This window comes from Canis lupus, chromosome 24, assembly GCF_011100685.1.
Source record: "Canis lupus familiaris isolate Mischka breed German Shepherd chromosome 24, alternate assembly UU_Cfam_GSD_1.0, whole genome shotgun sequence".
Lineage (NCBI taxonomy): Eukaryota > Metazoa > Chordata > Mammalia > Carnivora > Canidae > Canis > Canis lupus.
In genome coordinates, this window is record NC_049245.1 from 43695431 (window position 1) to 43707735 (window position 12305).

General features: G+C 54.3%; 1 long non-coding RNA gene across 4 annotated transcripts; it reads right to left on the reverse strand.

Annotated features, from left to right (window-relative positions):
- Positions 1–398: 398 nt before the first annotated feature.
- LOC100688873 lies at positions 399–12217 on the reverse strand. Of its 4 annotated transcripts, XR_005378050.1 has the most exons (8): positions 11337–11571; positions 8134–8235; positions 6168–6419; positions 3853–4869; positions 3644–3753; positions 3170–3345; positions 2734–2988; positions 399–1237 (listed from the first exon to the last, which is right to left on the reverse strand). It is a non-coding gene; the product is annotated as an uncharacterized LOC100688873 (long non-coding RNA). The 4 variants fall into 4 exon arrangements; XR_005378048.1 differs by having other exon boundaries at positions 3170–3305; positions 3644–4869; XR_005378047.1 differs by having other exon boundaries at positions 3644–4869.
- Positions 12218–12305: the final 88 nt, after the last annotated feature.

Sequence of the window (12305 nt, forward strand, 5' to 3'; positions counted from 1 at the left end):
ACCCAGTATGGGTCCACCCCACCACTTGTTTGAAAGATGCCCAACCTTAACCCTAACCAATAACCCTAACTCTCACCCTTAACCCTAACCTTGACCCTACCTAACCTTTACCCTAAACTCTAACCCTGACCCTGACCCCAACCCTGACCCTACCCCCTAACCCTGACCCTGACCCTAACCCTTCCGACGCGCAGCCCGGGGAAGTCTTCCTTATTTCTACTCCCACTTGTCGAAGCTCAGAGTCCTCGCGAGAGAACACGAACAACATGAAACGAACAAAGGCTTCTGGCTGCTTCTCTTTTCTGGACTTTTTAAAAGTTTGGTGTCCAAGGGACTCAACACACCCAGACCCTAACGACGATACTTTGTGCAGAATTCTGGGATCAAAATACAATTTCAAAAATAATATATTTTCTGACATCCCCCAAGAAAAAAATTACTGGTTTCTTCCCTCTAAAAGGATTTAGATGGAATAACATCTGTGTTGAGAATATTGTGAATATGTTAAACTGACAGGCAGTCTCTAAGGCACTCCGCTCATTAATGTTCTGTGCATAAAATTAAAACTTGAAATATATTTTTAAATCCATTTTGAATCATTTAAGCAATTCTCCCGCAAAGAAACTATTGTGCTGAAATAATATATTTGGAGCGAGGAATATGAAAGCTATTAAAATGTCTTAGACCCCCTGCCTTTCACGGGAAGAAGGGGGGGAAATGTTCTCTCTCTTTGATTTGAAATATGCTCTGTATAAAATATACCCACCAAAAAAAAAAAAAAAGTAGTTTGAAATTACAGTGAGAGTTTGATTTAAACCCAAAGGAGCCAAAGAACTCAAAGTTTTGTCTTTTTACTTCTGCCCTAATCTGCATGGCCTCGCCAGCAGCATTCAGGGGGTACCCAGGAGGGCCCAGTGGGGTGCAGCACGCACCCTTGAGAACATGGCACCCCAAAGGAGGGAGGAAGACAGAAGGGGAAAGACAGTCTTGTCCTGTTCCTGCCTCGTCTTGAGTTCTGCAAACACCTCCACGTACGTTCAGCAAACACCTCCACGTACGTGCAGCACACTGATCCACCTGTTGGTCCCTGCAGCCAGTTGGCACGAGTGTGGTGAGAACGGCAGGCTGACATGCTTTCAACATTGCCTCATCCGTGCATTCAGCAGCTATTTACTAGTGCCAACCAAGAGCCATCACTGCCCTGGACTCCGCACATCCAGTGTTGTGCAAAATTTACCTGTGAAAAAACACTGTGAAAACATACTCTGAGGGAAAGAACATTTCTACAATTGTTACCAAACTGTGGGGAGACCATCTGGGCTAGTCTGGAAAGCCTTCCTGGAGGAAGTGACAACAGGGTTACTTTCTAAGGGAAGAGGGAGAAAAGCAACATGCATTCCAGGCATAGAGAAGGCAAGTGCAAAGGCCCAGAGGCAGGAATTTGCCTGAAGTATCTCCTAGACGGAAACCAGCCAGTGCGGCAGGAGCTCAGACTGTGAAAGGTTGGAGGTGAGGTCAAGGTGAACGGGTCAGCCCAGGCAGGGCCCGTGCCCACCATGAGCAACCTCCACCTGACCCTAAGAGCAAACACTTTCATTGCCTTTAACACGAGCCAGGCAGAGGGCAAATGCCTTTCATATATGGCAGTAAGTCATTTCTTCCTCATGACAACTGTCAAGGTGGGGATCCCTGTGACCCCCCAAGATGAAGGAATCTTCTCAACTGAGCATGGCTGGTAAATAAGGAAGGATTCACACCGAGGAGCCTCGCTCAGCAGCCCAGCGCTCATCCCACGTCACTGCTCTGGGGGCTTAATGCAGGGAGGGCACATGATCCAGCTTGTGGCTGCCCAGCCCACTCTGGCTGCTGGTGGGAAGCAGCGAGAGGGGCCGGGCGGGGGCTCACCAGGTGAGACGAGAGGCGGTGAGAGGGGCGGGCGGGGGCTCACCAGGTGAGATGGGAGGCAGATGAATGAGGTCAGGAGCCATGGACATGCTATTTCCCACCCCAGTGCTATGTCACCGGTTCTCTCTGCCGTCAGGACATCCTCCTGGTCCCCACTACCCCCCCAGGGCTCATATTCTGTGATCCGGCCACAGCAGGATGTCCCCTTGACCATGTGGTGTTGGGACAGGCTGAGTCCCCGGTGAGACACCGCACTCCCTCTTTCACGGCCCACCGGTGACTAGACACGTCCAGCGATCCCACAGGCCGGGAGCTCCTGGGGGCTTGGGCTTCCTCCCACTGTACCCCACTTTCCACCCTGGGCCTCCCAGCAACTGGGACCTATAGAAAGGCCCCTGATGGCAGGGACCACAAAGCCTTGCTCACCTACCCATGCACACATAGGATGCTCACAAACTTCTGTTAAATGAATGAATTTCAGCGTGAACTGAACTAAAATAGACAGTGCACGGTGTCATGAGCCTTCAGCTTCCAGAACTGACGATGTTAAGAATTTCTGATGCTTTTCCAGTTAAAGGTCAAAGTTCTGGGAGACTGGCAAGTGGTCAGAGCCACTCAAGAACACCTGAGCCCTCCTGCAGCCACGTGGGTGTCCCCCCTCATCCTGGACGAATTCAGGTAAGATGGTGAATTGTCTCACAAAACCGTGTCACCAACGGCAACGTCACTGGTGCTATCAGAGTGGGGGTCATGCTCTGCCGTGGGTCGGTGGCACACATGACTTGATTCCCCCGTGATTCTATGCAGACCACACGTGGAAGTACATACCCCTTGCCTGGCTCCATGGAACGGTTCCCACTGTGGCTCCTGTGTGGTTTGGGGGTGATTGTTATTAGAGACCAGAGTTCAGGAGCAACAGAACCCAGGCATCCTTCACGCCCATGCCCTTCACTGTTTTGGAACCACAGACAGAAGAGGGGAGCCACTGAGAGACAGGAAGTGACCGCAAGCCCAGAGACCTCAAGGACAAACGGCACCCTACGATCCCAAAGACCTTGATGTCGATCCTAAAGAGCGAGGAACCTGCGGATGGGAAGACACATTTTTGTTACAAGATCCAGCAAAAGGCTGCAAGTGGGTTGGAGCCCCTCACGCCGGGTAGGGAGGGAGCCTCACAATTTAAGAACATGGCTTGAGCTGCCCCGACACACCCAAACATGTCCCTGAACTCGGGCCCTGACGGCCCCCCACACAACAAACTTACCATCAAAATGTTTTCTTCGTTGGACCAAAAAAAAAAAAGTTGTTTTCCTGTAAAACCCATCCCGATTATCGTCAGCGTGATAAGCCGATTGTCCCAGGAGATAAAAAGCAAAATTGCTCTGGCTCATCCTTTTTCCCTGAACGAGAAGCAGTGAACACATAGCAGTGTGACAAGATCTTAAGTAAGAGATAAAGTGGAAATGACAGCTGAGTTATAGGCACACAAAGGCCGGATCATCACAAATCTATGAATCAGGAACACGGACGTCGGGCAGAGCCAGACAGTTATTCTGGTTTGATTTTGTCCACATGTCATTGCCTCGCGCCCCCTTGTTGGCAGGCTCAGTGCGTGGCACCCAGCTCATACCTGAGCGTGATGCTCAGGGCCACCCGTAACATCCATTCCTCCCCGTGCCCACTGGGCCCCCCACCCTGTTGGTGGAGGTTTGCCAGCGTTGGCCCCCCTCCCCCACACCTTGACCATCTCTCCTGGAACCAACATGCCTCCCTGTCCATCCAGGTGTTGGAGTGGACACACGGCCCCAGCCCATCAATCAGCTCCTCCTGTTGCCGACCATGGTGATCCTGTGACAGATGGCACATGACCCATGACAGCCCCGTGGAGTCAGAGAGAATCCAGAGATTGTGGGGGAACAATGGGGAAAGAAGGATCCGGCACCCAACCTGGAAGCTGGAGCAGCTTCGGCCAGAGAGAACCTGCCTGAGAGGAGCGCGCTGGGAGGTGCACAAAGCCAAGGAGTAGAGGGCAGCAGTCCCGAGGGTGTCACTGGAACTCCTGGATACAGCCTTACCTGAAGCCTCAGAAGTTTCCGCATATGGGAGCTACACATCTCCCTTTTGTTATTGATGCTGATTTGAGTGGCATGTCTAACATTTTCAGGTTTGAGTCCTGGCTAACACATCCTCCTAATTCCTCCCATATCCCACCATATCTCCTTCTCCCCACCCCAAATGCCACTCCTCTGGGCCCAGGCCCTGTCACCACTTGTCCAGGTATCATTAACAGCCCCCCGGCTGGTCCCCTGCTTCCAGTCCACCTCCCAACCCATTCTCCAGGCCAGAGCAACCTAAACAAAGCGGGACAAAGTGGCCCTGGTGTCCCCTCCCCCAGATCAAAACCTTTGAAAGGCTCCCCAGCAAGGGCAACCTGTGAGCTGGCTGCAGGGTATTTGGGGGTCTTCTGGTTGTCACAGGACGCAGGGGTCTCCAGCAGTGGGCTTCCCTTTCTCCTGGGAAGGCTCCAAGCTCCCTCCCACCCAGGAGGACCAGCACCTCCCCGGTGAGTCTGGGAGACCCTGTAGCTTGGAGCCCAGGACCTCACCTCCCCAGTGCCCAGCCTCAGGGACTGGGGTGCTTCCCGAACGCAGCCTCGACTCTCTCTTGCTTTTCCCTGGAAAGAAAAGGACAGGGTGGCTGCCAGCAGACAGTGGTCCCCTGGGCGATGTCCTGATAGGGTCCGTCCACCACCCCCTCAGGCCTGCCCGATGCCCCGGTGGGCTGTTGGGAGCTGGGAGCCACTGCGATCCCCACTAAGTGGCTCTCAAGGGCCCAGCCCCGACGTGGCTCCTCGGGCATCGCAGCGCCGCCGAATCTCTGAGGTCACACATATCCCCAGCTTAGTCTTCTGCATTCTGTAGAGCCCCCAAGATTTCACTTAAAATCCATTCGGTATGAAGTCATCTGAAAGTGAACAATAGGAGCCTCAGAGGCGTCTCCCCAGACTCTAACGCGAGGACGCAGAAGGAGCTGAAGCCACAAAATCAATTTGCCTCTTAGATCGAATATGCGGAGTCCCAGCAGGTCCTGTCTCCACATCCATGACAAGGAGAGGCCTCTGCATGACACAGCGATGGGGACCACGTTTCTTAGCTCCCGGCGGGGCCGTGTTGTGTCCTGGGTGAGGCGTCCAGCTGCAGGATGGCTGGGACAGCCTTCACCCCACCCAACAAGTGTCTGCGGAGCGCCTACTGCGTGCACAGCACTGACCACTGGCTGGGGCTGGGGTGTGGAGTGAGACTTAGACCCAAGGCCACCCACACCAGGAGCCCTGCACACAGTAGGTCCTCTGCAGATACCCCACAGATACCCACTCAAACCTGGGGGCACACGGTGGGGAGAGGGAAGAGCAATGGTAGTCTCTGCTTCCCTTGTAGTCATTTGTGGTCACGTGGGATTGCCCAGACTGTTCTTTAAAGAACAGCCACGAAGCAGCTCCGGGTGTTAACTGGAGTCCTGGGGAGACGTGAGGGTGTCCCCAGGCTCCAACATGAGCATTCTGGTCCCTGAGCAACCTTCAGCCCCCCTGTGCCGCTTCCTCATCCCTCTAGAAGTGACTTTGTCTCCCAGCCACAGTGGGGGTCGGGGGTGTGCTGAACCACAGGGTGTCCCTAGGGCCTAACACAGGGTGTCCCTAGGGCCTAACTCAGCAGGTGCTTGTGGCACAGACCCAGCCCTAGAGGCAGCTGAGGCCACCAGGCAGTCGGGGAGGTGGAATTAAGCATATTTAAGACCGAGAATGTTTGACTGGAGGGATCTTAGGCTACTCAGCCACACGACTTTCCCCAGGGCGGGAGGCTTAGGTGAGGTTCCAGAGTGAAACGGTCTGAAATCTTATGTTGTGAGTGGTAGAAACCCATCACAGCCAAAATTGAAGTAGGTTTTAATTGGTTCAAATAACTGGGAACCCCGGGGCCAGAGCTGGCCTCAGGAAGCTGCAGACATTCAAATCATCACCAGATTCTCTCTCTCTCTCTCTCTCTCTCTCTCTCTCTCTCTCTCTCCACCCCCCCTTCCTACCCTTCCCTCCCTCCCCTCTCCACTCTGTACACACTGGCTGGTTTCTCCTGTGGCATTTAGACTTCTTCCCTACAGCCAGGAAAGCAGTGTTTAGGGGCAGGCAGAGAGGGGATTGGCCACAGACAGCGCTCAGCTTTCCCGATCCCAGCCTACGGACCAAAAGAGACTTTTATCATCCCAACCTGGTGTCTGTCCATAAACTCCCAGGGAAAGACTCCGATTGGCTCTGCATCAGTCACATGTCCTCCCGTCTGGCCGACCACGACAGCCAGGAGAATGCCCCCCACTATCGGCCAGGCCCAAGCCAGGCTGGAGGATGATGTAATTAGCTGCTACCCCAGAACCACTCCAAGCACGGAAGGGGATAGTCTGCAAAAGATTTCAGGACACAGCCTTCCTCTTCTCTCTCATGAGGTCTCAGCCCTGAACCAAACCTGAAAAGCAGCAAAGAGAACATCAGAGAGCATTGCCCGGGGGACTGTGGGGACCCGGGGACCCAAGGCTGCAGCCTGTGTGTTGGGCTGGACAGAGCTACCACACGCGCTGGGCACCGCCCACGGAACCTGAAATAAAGTCTAAATTCCCCTGCAAGACCTGCTGGCGGGTGCAGTCCCCTTGGGTGTCCTCTGCTGCTTCTGGGGATGGCCTCCTGCATTGCTCACATGCCACTGTCCCCGGTGATCCTGCGCAGACAACTCCCTCCCCCACATCAGCCCCTATGAGGCTGACACGCATGCATCTTTGTGGAAAGTCTCCTGGTTTATTTGTTTACTGAACTGGAAGCTCCCTGAGGCCGGGGCCGGTCCTGCCTGGCCCCTGGTGGCCCCAGTGCCTGGCACGGAGCCCAGCACATAGAAGACATTCAGTGTGTTGGGTGAGTGAACGAGTGAGCGGATGGATGGCCCTTGGAAGTGGTCGCCTGCCTCGGGCCTCGGCCGGTGGAGATCGGAGAAGCCTGCCCAGCACGCCGGGGAAGGAAATAGTTGACCAAGAGAAGCTTACAGAAAAGCACGTAAAAACCATCTCCCGCCTCCCCTTCCCACCCAGTGGTCCAGTTTTCCTTCTAAACCTCCCGTGTGGCCCTCTGTTGGCAGAAGCCAGGGTGGCCGGCGCAGCCTGGACAGCAAAGCCCTCCGAATTGCCAGGCCGGCGGAATGAAATCTGTCCCTCTGGAAGAGCAGGTCACAGGCCATGACCCCACTTGGGTTCAATTGGCTCTCTGGGACTCAGAGGCACCCCTACACCCTGCAGGGGCGACACCTGCGTCCTCAGAGCACAGGCACTTGTAAGCAGACTCGTCCAAGCGCACGGACACTTCCCTGCAAGGCCCAGTGTGAGGGCCGCGCACACCCTGTGCTCTCCACTCCGGCAGCTGCCCTGGGGAGGGGGGGCTTGGGGGCCACGTCCCACCTGAGATTGCAAAAGAAACCAAAGCCGGTCCTTTTCCCTGGCATCGAATGGACCTTTACACAGGGGCTGGGCTTTCCTCACATCCTGAGAGCTGGCACAGGAGGGGCTGGGAAGGAAGGAGCAGGAGAGAGGGAAAGGGAGACAAAACGCACCCTGGGCCAGGGGATGGGCGGAGAACTAGCACATCGGGGAGGTGGGGTGTGGAGGGAGGGATGCAGCTCTGTTCTTTCTCAGGAAGCCCCACGGAGTGATGTAAATAAATTGTTATGTTAGACGTGTGCAGTAAGAGGATTTCTAAAGTAGAAGAGTCCTTTGGCTGTGACTGGAGCTGGAGCTAGCGTTGGGGGGGGAGGGGTGGACGTGAAGACTAGAACTTTTGAGTTCCTTAAACTCTTGTGAAGCCATCAAATACCTTCCCTGCAAATTGGCACTTGCAGCTCAAGCACTGGCGTCTTTGTTGTGCAGTGGGGGTAATAATCACCCGTGCTGCGAAAAAGGCACGCCGGCTGGCGGGGACGTTGGCTGCACAAAGTATTCTTTGGTTAAAAAAAAAAAAAATCATGCAATAAAAAAGAAAACTGTTTAAGCTTAGAAACTAAAAAGAAGCAGTTGGCTCCAGTTGTTGAAATGTTTTATAAAGCAACAGCAAGATGGAAAAAAAATAAAAAATAAAAAAATAAACTGTCCCAGAATGCTGAGAGAGGGCCAAAAATATTAATATGCAGGAACACGGCAAACCTTCCGCAAGCTGTAAATATTTCCTTCGTCCCCCATGTATAATCAGCAAGGATGGCAGTCCCTGCTCTTCCCATTTGAAGTCTATGCTGAATAACACTTTTTCTGAAAGAATAAAATTCAATTAGCAGGTAGAGAAAAGGTGTCGGTCAGAGGTCCCTAAATGTCTTGTTTCAAATATCATAGGGAAGAGGCTTCCACCCCCAGAACTGAAGGAGGAGGAGGATATCTACGGGACAAATTAAAACCCGACAACCAGGGGCTCCTGGGGGGCTCAGCGGTTGAGCATCTGCCTTCGGCTCAGGTCGTGATCCCCGGGGTCATGGGATCAAGTCCCACATCAGGGTCCCCGCAGGGAGCCTGCTTCTCCCTCTGCCTGTGTCTCTGTCTCTGTGTCTCTCATGAATAAATAAATAAAATCTTTAAAAATAAAATAACACCCGACCACCAGAAATCAAAAATAAATAGGATTTCCTATATGCAAATATACTCCTTTGCGGAGTATGGTACACCGACCAGTGAAGAAATTTGCTGAGGGTGGGATGGTCAGATAGGATACGGGATGCCCAGCGAGGTTTAATTTCAGGTAAACAACTCCTAATTTCTTGGTATAAGTATACTTTGGTGTTATAAGTATGCTCCATGCTCCGTGAAATTCAAACCTCACTGGACGCCCTGTATTTGCTGAATCTGGCAGCCCTTCTGGTGGAGACTTGTGGTGGCCGTGCTGATTGACGACTGATCGCCCACGCCCTGACAGGACAGGGAGCCCGGGCTCGGTCTGAAGCGAGTCCCGAGCCTGTCGCTCAGGAAGGCTTCTTCAGGGACAGCCGGGCAGGTGGCAGCTCGGGGCCTCCGCACCATCTGGGCCCTGCGTCAGCTTCAGCCGCCTGACAGCACTTTCAGCCCGATGCACCGCGGGGCCCCATACTCCCTCGTAAGACCCGCCGACGGGGAACCGGCCTGGTCGGGCATCACCTCGGAAAAGCCAGAGCCGGGCTTCTTCCCCATGATCACTTGCGGCTTAGACTGGACACCCACAGCCCAGCTCAGCCACTTGAAAATTATCCAGAGACACAAGGGCATCCTGACTGGTCCAAAGAGAGAGGAGGACCAGGCTATGTGGATGCCCATCCTCCTGCAGGCCCTGTCCCTAGGGAGGAAGAGCTGTCCCCACCCCCAACCCAGAGTTCCTGGGAGGCTTTGAAGTTTGCTTCAAAATCCTTTTTTCCCGGGACACCTGGGTGGTTCAGTGGTTGAGCATCTGCCTTTGGTTCAAGGTGTGATCCCGGGGTCCTGGGATCAAGTCCCGCATCAGGAGCCTGCTTCTCCCTCTGCCTGTGTCTCTGCCTCTCTCTGTGTGTCTCTCATGAATAAATAAACTAAAATCCTAAAATAAAAATCCTTTTTCTCCCACTGATTGTTTGAGCCTGTTTTCCCCTGCACAAAATGGCCACAAAGGAATCCCTCCTCCAAGAAATTGGAGAATGTGGCAAATGCTGGCACCAGGATGGTTACCAGGCCTCAGGACGGCCCAAGGAGCCGCCCCAGCTGAGTGCTCTCTTGCCTCTCAGGAAAGAAGGGATCCTGCCCTCCAGGCCAGCCCAGCAGCCATCCTCAGCTGCTTCTTCAAAACTGACATCCTCAAGAAGTAACCCCTAGTTCCACTCAAAGCCCTGTTTCCATCTCCCTGCACTGCCCCCCAAACCCACCGTGTCTCGGGCTGAGACAACCGGCGTGCTATCCCTCAGGTGACACTCTCCATTACTCGTGATGCCAACAGCTCCAGCACCACCTGGAGCCCTTTACATTTGCTCCCCCTCCTACGATCCCTAAATATTCATATGACAGACGAGGACACAGGCCCAGAGAGGTTAGCCAACTTGACCAAGGTCACCGAGATGGGACTCACAGCAGAGCCAGGGCTGGAGGCCACATCCAGTCCCAAAGCCCATGCTTCCAACCTCAAGACTCTCCCCACCTCTCACCCTGGCCCCCTCCCCACGTGCCTCCTGCAGATATCTCTGAGGAGATGGGGCTGGAGGGGCAAACTCTAGCTCATCCTTCAAGGCCCAAGTCACTCCTCACCTCCCCTGCACCTCCCTGCATCATCAGGGACACGCTCTGAATCGCATCATCCTACTGTTACGTCATCCAGCATGACAAAACGAGGCACGCTCATCTGGTGACATTCACGTCTGTGCCCCTACTCGACTGACTCCCTGAAGGTGCTGCACTTGCTTTCTTACTTCTGTGCCTGCCACACTTCCAGGGAGGCCTCCAGCAGTACCGGCCTCCTCCAGACGGCCCAGGCTGGTTCCAGCTCACAACCTGAGCCTCCCTCCTCCGTGAAACGTTGCAGGGTCCCTCCCTCATCAGATCTGTGATCAAATGACCCTCGGAGAGGTCTTTCCAGACCACCCAGTCACATTAATCTCTTCCGTATCTTGAGCCTCCTTCATGGTGTCACCTTCTTTGCACACGCATCCACTCCCTCACCTGAGCACGCGTGTGCCTCTACTCACTTGCTTCCCTGTCTGTCCTGCCTGTAGACATGCCGGCCCCTCCCCCAGGGCAGAGGCAGCAACTTAGCCTGTCTTGTTCCTTCCTGGATCTGAAGGCACATCAGAGGTGCTCTGCAAACATTTGTAGAATGAACGAACCCTCAGTGCCCAGCATATATAGACAGGAAATGAATTTATTCTTAATTAACAAAATCATCTCAGAAGCTTCTCAAGGGGGAAGCAGATTTTGCCCTCCTGCATGAGGGATCCTCCTCTCCACGGCCATCCACTATTCACACCTCTTTCCAGATAACCCACCCTCTGTTGTAAGAACAGCAACCGCACAGATAAGGCCAGAAAGCAAGCCCTGGGCCCACCTGGACACCTGTCCACCATGTGCTGATCTGGCCAGCCCACCTGCTTGCTCGGCCATAGGTAGAGTGTGTTCCGCACTCATAAATTAACCTATTCACCTTCATTCCAGCCCCGTCTGCTCCTTCACTATTATGGTTGAGTGGGCAAAAAGGATCACCCCCATTTGGGGCCTCTACCCATCACTTCCAACAGCCAAGAAAAGCATTGCATGCCTTGGGTACGGGGAGCATTGTTATAAGAAAATACATCCTCCGGACAGCCCCATAAATGCACAAATCTGTTGACGAGGGAGGAAGGAGGTCAGGTAAAGGGAGGTAGGAGACATACCTGGGAAAATCACGGATACCCAACTGGAAGATAAAACACCCATGCCCTCTCTGAATGGCCTTGGTTAATTATCTGGGAGGCGACCTGTAGGAAGCATGCTGCCTCCACTTGCTTGGTCCCAGGAGGCCCTGCACACGGGTGGATCTCATGGTTCCCCAGGCAGAGAAAGGTCCCCATGCCCCAGAGCTGTCAGTCCACTCACTGCTGTCTCTTAGACCCATCTTCCAGTTCCAGACCTATGACAACGTGCAGTGGTGGAAGCTTTGGCGGGGGTGGTGTCAATTAGTCAATCAACAAACAGATTGAGCGCCCCAATTGTGAGGGGTTGGTGGTGATGGGCATGAAGGAGAGTGTGGGGTCTGCGGGTCAGCCCATGGCTGAGCAAGCTGGTGGGCTGGCCAGATCGGCACACGGTGGACAGGTGCGAGTTTCATCGGGGGATTGTTACAAAGAGTGAATGCCGACAGAAATGCCTGCGTAAGTTCTCCCAAGGGCACATGCAGGAGAACTCGGGGCAGCTCTGCGGTGGCCAAACACTCAGGCCGGAAGCCGGGGCAGCAGGATGAAACAGTCTCCGGGAGTGGCAACGAGCAGTGATCTGCCTCCCGGATTTCATAGCCCAGGTGGTGGCTACAGGGGTGTGTCCTCTGGGACAGAATTCACTAAGCTTGGTATACTCGGGATCCGGACACTCGCTGGGGTGCACACTTGCCTCACATGTAGGCCTAAACCTTAAAGGGACGTGGATGTCAGGTGTTGAGGTTTCCGCAGGGTTTCCGGCACTGGAGGCAGGCTGCTGTCACGAGGGCCAAGCAGGTGGGAGGGAGGTGGGCGAGGGGCTCCGCGGGCAGTGGGGGGCAGGTGGGAGGGGGGTGGGTGAGGGACTCAGGGCGGGACAAGGAGCAGGTGGGAGGGCAGTGGGCGAGGAGCTCGGCGGGCAGCGGGGGGCAGGCGGGGGTGGGCGAGGGA